Genomic DNA, 7,401 nt, shown 5'->3' with positions numbered 1-7,401 from the left:
TCCCATCAGAGGTCCAAATGAGTGTTTCTGTAGGGGTTCTGATTGATGGTTTTCATCTAAACCATCAAAAGTACAGTACTTTGGTACTTTGGTACAAAATAATGCAAGGTGATATTTAACAGTGTCACATCACTGATTCACTAGCAGGTTTTTATTACACAGTGTATAAAACATGATGATAACAGTATCTCACAATAGAATATGTAATATTTTGTCTTCATCATGCAGCCCTACAGCAGGTAGGAGGTGGGAAATTAAAACGTGACTATTTGCAGGTGAGAGATGGAGGAGAGAGAGGAGAGAGACAAAGAGAAAGACAAAGAGAGGGACAAGAGGAACAACAGAAAGGGAGAAAGAAAAAAACAGAGAAAATTAAGAGAAAGAGAGCAAGAGAGAAAAATAGAGAAACAGAAAGAGGGAGAAGGAGAGAGGGAGAGAACAAGAAACAAAGAGAAATACAGTGAGATAAAGAGAAAGAGAGGGAGCGCACAAGAGAGAGGAGAGAAATAGGGAGCAATAGAAAGGGAGAGAAGGAAGGAGAGAAATGGAGAGATTCAGAAAGAGAGAAATAGAGATAGAAAGGGAGGGAAGGAAAGAAAGAAAGATTGAGAGATGGAGAAGGAAAGAGATGAGAGAATGAAAATGAGAGGGAAAGAAAGATAGAAAGAATGAGAGGAAATGAGAGTGAAAAGGCAAGATAAGAGAGAGAGAAAGAGCAGTAGACAATAGAGGTGGAAAAAGGAACAGAAATGGAGAGAAACAGAAAGAAGGAAAGAGAGAGAGAAGAGAGAGATTGAGTGAGAATAAGAACAAGAAAAAGAAAAGGTGGGAAAGAGAAGGGAGAAGAATAAGAGAAAGGAGAAATGAGAGAAGGAGAGGTAGATATTAGAGACAGAAATGGGGACAGAGAGAGATGGATGGATGCATGGATGGATGGATGGATGGATGGATGGATTAAAAAAGTAGAATCAGCTTCTATTAAATGGACAGAGAAAGAGAAAAAGAAAAGAGGTAAAGAGAGATAGTGAGAGAGAACAAGAGAGTAAAAGTCAGTAGAGAAGAGCAGACGGAGCCTGTATCATGCGGGCAGTGACAGAGCGTCACTGAGGCCAAAGACCAAACCGTAAACATGTTGAGTCTGGCTGAGCAGACAGACAGACTGAAACGGACAGACAGTTCTGTATGAGCTGCATGTTGTTGTGTCTGAATGAAATGCCTCTGCACTGCTGCTTTCCTGAACAGATGCCATCTGTTCAGCTTCACTCTATCACCCTCAAGTGACCATAATGGGAACTGCAGGGTTGAGGGAAGGAGAGAGGAAGAAAGGAAGGAATTAGTGAGATAAGAGTAAGCAGAATGTTTTGAACATTAACTCAATTTAGGTCTGAATTCATTTCCTGATGGCTTTGTTTTGTTGAAAGTGAATTTAGACCCTTTTAGGTCATTCACTTTAAACCTGGAATGAAGACACTGGAGCTAAATGCAAGAAGCTCAGAAACATGTGTTTGAAAAATCATTGACATGTTTCTCAGCCACTCACAGCCATTTCTATGCACTACTTCCTCTCTAAACATGAAATGAATGAAAAGCTAAATCTAAATTATCCTTTTGTGCTGCTAAGTCTTTTAGCTACAGTGCAACAGATGCAACCAGGTGGCCTGAGCTGAATGTTTTACAGACGTAACAACAGTAAATAAGATTTGTCAGACTTGTCAGAATTTTGCAGTTAGTCAATTTGCAAAATTATGATTGACAGCTGATCACAATCAGCTCTAAACGTTCCTTCCTCTGTTGAGCCTGAAGAAAAAATGTAACAAATCTGCAGTGAGAACATCGGTGGCAGTATATTATAAAACTGAGTTTTTACACCTGAAAGTCTGAACTGGGGTTCTTGTTATTGTGACACTGTGCGCATTTGATCTGGTTAGTTTTGGTTCCTCATTGCAGTTTAGCGAGAACTCTGCATGACACACCTGCATCCTGTCATCATTACCTGCATGTGCTGCATCTCCCTGTAGTGGACACTGATTGGTTTGTAGATGAGTGTCTGACATTGGCATGTGGTCTGTACACACTTAAAAAGAAGGCTCTTTAAGGGTTCTTTAGAAAAGGGTTCTTTGCATTGTGAAAGCGTTCTTCAGACTGATGGCAGCACATTCTCAGTCAATCTGAAGAACCATTTCACAATGCAAAGAAATATCTGGCCTCCTTCCTGTGAGCTACCGCGGCTCATTTTTACTTTTCTCCTGGTTCTTCTTTTGTTAATGGGTGACGATATCCTGCCTCAACTTCCTGTAATTGGGCCGAGGGTCCTAACCGTCCAAAAAAGTGTTTTTACACTGCAAACGAACTGAACCATGGTTCAGTTTGATCCAGACCGAGACCACCTCTTTTGCTTGGACCAAATTTTGGTCCTTTGATCCAAGGCACCTTTCACGCCTGCTGTTTTGGTTCGACCAAATTGAAAAGCCTGAAAGTTGGAACCAAATAAAATAGGTGTGAAAGCATCCTAAAACATGGTGGAGAGGCTCTTTCCTGATCTATAATGTTTTGGATTAAACTCTGTGGACGACCAAACTCACAGCTCAAAACTATCAACAGAAAGACTTAGACTGACTCTAAGGTTAGCTAACCTTTAGCACAGTGTTTTGTTAAAACTCATTTTAGTATCACTTTCTTACTCATTATCTAAGCTGCTTATCCACATGGGTCGCAGGGGGTGCTGGAGCCCATCCCAGCGCTCACTGGGTGGAAGGCAGGTAACTCCCTGGACAGGTTCATTTGAATATGTTTAATGATAAATGAAATGGTACAGATAAACGTTGAGATCAGTTTACTTAGCTGCTGACAGTTATATTCATAAATCAGATCAAATAGGATTGAAAACATTATGTGTAAAGATAAATATTAATGCACACGTTCTTTGTATTGTGTCAGTAAATTTTGGTGAAAGACTTTGCGTAAAAGATGATGCATCCTCAGCACTTAGGCTCTGATTGTCTCTAGTGTTAGCTTTAGCATTAGCTCTTCTGAGGGAGCAGTATTTGTCGCTTGGACCTCCACAAAGTTAAACATCAAAACTTACCGCTTTAACTGACATACAGAATCTGAAAATTTTCCCTGATTCAATTAACATCACATGCCCCCTCATGTTCGCTGCCCCCAGTTTCAGCCACTTCTGTATATTGCGTATCTACATTCTCTCTCAAAATTAAACAAAAATATCATTATTCAAAAAAAAAAATTGCTTAGAAATTCAAATGAGTCTTAGACATTATGCAAATATCTCTCCTGAACATTAATTTGGGTGAGTATAGTGCTTTTATTTATTTACAGCTTAGATCACTAATTTTTTGTTTTGAGGTGGCTGATAATAGAGGTCCATACACTAATGTAAACATGATTTCCATAATCCGTTTGTTTTGCTTTAAATTGGCCCACATGCATATCCTGGCAGTTCTCATGCATGTCTGACTGCGCTGAACATCTTGTAAAGCCAGTATATATTTTAAATAATAACATATTTTCATACGTAAACTCACTTCTCAGTGTGCACCTACATTTTCCTCTGTGCTACTGAACCTTTTAGTCTATAAGCACATGTTCTATGGATGCTACCAGGTGGCCTGAGCTGAATGTTTGATGGACATAGCAACAGTATCTAAGGGAGAATTGTGTAAGAGGTCAGTTGATTTGTTGGGTTTTTGTTTGTAAGTGCTCACATTGACTGTTGCAAACTAAATTCATCAGAGCATGAAAGTGGGACAATGTCTGCATCTCCATCTATAATGAAAACAAACACACACACATACACACACAAACTTTTTCATGATGGTTCCCAGTTTAAGTACCCATTGCATTTGGCCTCTGTCCATGACTGAAAGGGCAAGACTGCATACCAAATCGAGTATGTGTGTGTGTGTGTGTGTGTGTGTGTGTGAAAGACTTAAGCCAAAGCTGTGAAGTTGGCACACAATCTGACTGCATCAGTTCCCCAGCAACACTTTATTCACGACTGTGCCTTGTGAAGGAATCATTCATTTGAACTGACTCTGCAGATGAACCTAACTCTTCTGTAGCACCTTCCAGTGTTTACATTGGTCTTATTATCTTTATAAATTGAGTTCCACAACCCCCCCCCCCACACACACACACACACTTTGCAGACATAACATCCTCCACTCTTCTGGGAAGCTGTCCTCAAGATTTTGGAGTGTGTCTGTGAGAATTTATGCCCTTTCAGTCAAAAGATCATATTTGAGGTCAGACACTGATGTTGGACGAGAGGGCCTGGCTCACAATCAATGTTCCAGTTCATCTCAAAGGTGTTCAATGGGGTTGAGGTCAGGGCTCTGTGCAGGCCACTGGAGTTCCTCCACATCAAACTGGTCAAACCATGTCTTTATAGAGCTCACTTTGTGCACAGGGGCTCAGTCATGCTGGAATAGAAAAGGCTGTTCCCCAAACTGCTGACACAAAGCTGGAAGTATGTAATTGTGTAAAATGTCTTTGTGTGCTGTAGCTTTAACATCACCCTTTACTGGAACTAAATCATCCCCAGCCAATTATCCCTCCTCCACCAAACCTTACTGTTGGCACTATGCATTTTAGTAGATAGCGCTCTCCTGGCATCCACCAAACCCAGATTCATCCATCAGCCTGTCAGATAAAGAAGCCGATTCATCACTCCAGAGAACACATTTCCACTGCTCCAGAGTCTAGTGGCGGCATGCTTTACACCACTCCAGCTGATACTTTGCATTGCACATAGTGATCTTTGGCTTGTGTGCAGCTGCTCAGCCTAGGAAAGCCATCTTGTGCCGATGTTGCTTTCAGAGGGAGTTGAGTGATGAAACAGAGGGTAGATGCTACATGTTGAGGCTCCACTTTGTGAATTTGTGTGGTCTGCTGCTTCATGGCTGAGCTGTTGTCACTCCTAGATGCTTCCTTTTCACAATGATAGCATTCACAGGGCAGATCTAGCAGGGCAGAAATTTCACCGACTGACTTGTGGCGGAGATGCCACATATAAAGGCACTGAACTCTTCACTACAACCCATTCTACTGCCAGTGTCTACAGAGATTGAATGGCGGTGTGCTTGATTTTAAACACCTGTTAGCAAAATGGATGTGGCTGAAACTTTTGCCCATATTGTGTATGTGTTTGTGCAGCTGTGTCTGTGACTGTTAGAGGATCCCTGCTGGAGAATTTATGGGAGCCAAGTTGCTTTTTTGACTCGAGTCGAAAGAATCAAAACAGGCGAATGAGCTGATTTATTCAGCCATGTTTCATTGGTTCTCAAACATCTTCAACTTAAGGTTCAACTCAGCCAGTCCGGCTCTGTTCATACTTGGTATCACCATCTGTGTTGAATGATCTGATCTGATTAGACAGTGAGATGTATAGCCGTTCATACCTGGCATTTCCACAAGTCTCAAATGTGTCTGCAGTGACTACATGTGGTTCAATGTAAATGTAAATATAAAGGCAAACATTTAAGTTCATTCATTGAAATGAACATTTTTAAAAGGACAGCTTTCGGTAAAATGATTCAAGCTTATCATCAGTCAGCTGAGCTGAGCATGAAGTGATACAGCTTATGCCATGTGAGTGTGAGTGTGTGCGTCAACATTACTGATTGCAACACATAAACATTACTCACAGACATGAAGATGAATGGTTTGAGTTTATGGTTGAACAAATACTTCTCTCCTTTGCAAAGTCTCACCATCTCTATTATCATCCACTCTCTCTCTCTCTCTCTCTCTCTCTCTCTCTCTCTCTCTCGTCTGGGGCATTAAGTGGTAATACAATCATCCTGCTGCAATGGATCAATCATTCTGCCCCCAAATCCCCTTTCAATGCCAAAACCACCCCTTGAAAAACACACACATACACACACTTCAAGTTTCCGCTGTTATTTCATCGACTTACTCTTTTCTCTAAAGCCATGGGCTCCGTAGATTGAGACCTGTTCATTGATTGACGTCCTCAGGGGCATACAGTGACACCACTGCAAGCACACTTAATGCTTACATGTTCAATACACAGCTCTCTATATATCAACCTGTTATTTATATTGCATCATTTAACACACACAAACTCTACCCAAGGTCTGGGCTTTCCTTTTCAGTGCGCATTGGGCCTGAACCATGACTTTTAAAGTGATTTACATTTCAGCCACTTAAACATCCAGGTGAAAAGCCAGTACACATTAATGGTGTGAAGACTGACTACATAGAAAATCTACTAACACTTTATTTAAAGTATAAATAAATGTAGAGACTTCATAATCTCCATAAGCAATTAATGTCTTTGCAAAGTCTTTGCATATAGAATAAAGTATCCTGAGCAACTAAAGTGAATTACAAAGTGTGTTACTTATACAGGTTTTTCAGTAACACTTGATTTGAACGCTATGTTTGAGAGAGACTTCATAACATATGCATAAGTTTTAAATCAATACTATAAAACAGCTCACATCAGTATTCAAAATATGACAAAATGTTTTATAAAGTAAATGACATTTCATTGTCATACAGAGCCTAAATTGATTGATATTTATTCCATGTATAACACTGTTAAGAAGCAAGTAATTTAACACAAGACAAAAAGGTAAAAAGATCTAGTGAAGAACACCATTGGTCAGTTCTGTGGACGATTTTGATGACCTTGGACTTAAGTGATCATTTTCATATATATATTATCCTGCAACAAATGTACTGCACTGTATGTTATTATAGTTATTATGGCTTATATTATGCCCTATTATTTTGATAAATACTCTCTATTGTGTGGATGCAGACCTGAAAAAGAATCAGCTTTTCATGTATGCAGACAGATCTCCTTAATAGAAATTATTCCTTTTTTACTTAAGAAATATACACCGATGAGCGAAAACATAATGGCCACTCACAGATGAAGCAAATAACATGTATTATCTGGTAACAGTGGCGCATGTCAAGGTCTGAGATATAATAGACCATAAGCAAACAGTCAGTTCTTGCAGTTGACGTGTTAGTTGTGGAAGAAATGGGAAGGCGTGAAGACGGGGCTGTGTAGCTGCGGTAGCAGGTCAGAGTGCCCGTGCTAATCCCCGTCCACTGTCAAAAGCGCCTACAATAGGCACAAAATAGGACACTGGAGCAATAGAAGAAGATGCTTGGTCTTTTGTATCATATGGCCAGCCAGGTACGTGTGCACTGTTTACCTGGGTAATGATGCCACCAGAATACAATGTGGGAAGAAGACATGCCAGCAGCGGCGGTGTGATGCTCTGGGCAATGCTGGGAAACCCTGGATCTGGGCATTAATGTGGCCATCAATTTGACACGTGCCACCTATCTAAACATCAGGTACCACACCTTCAAGGCAATGGTATTCCTCGATGGCAGTGGATT

Source organism: Colossoma macropomum, unplaced genomic scaffold, assembly GCF_904425465.1.
Source record: "Colossoma macropomum unplaced genomic scaffold, Colossoma_macropomum, whole genome shotgun sequence".
NCBI classification, from domain to species: domain Eukaryota; kingdom Metazoa; phylum Chordata; class Actinopteri; order Characiformes; family Serrasalmidae; genus Colossoma; species Colossoma macropomum.
Note: the sequence above shows the minus strand (reverse complement) of the source record.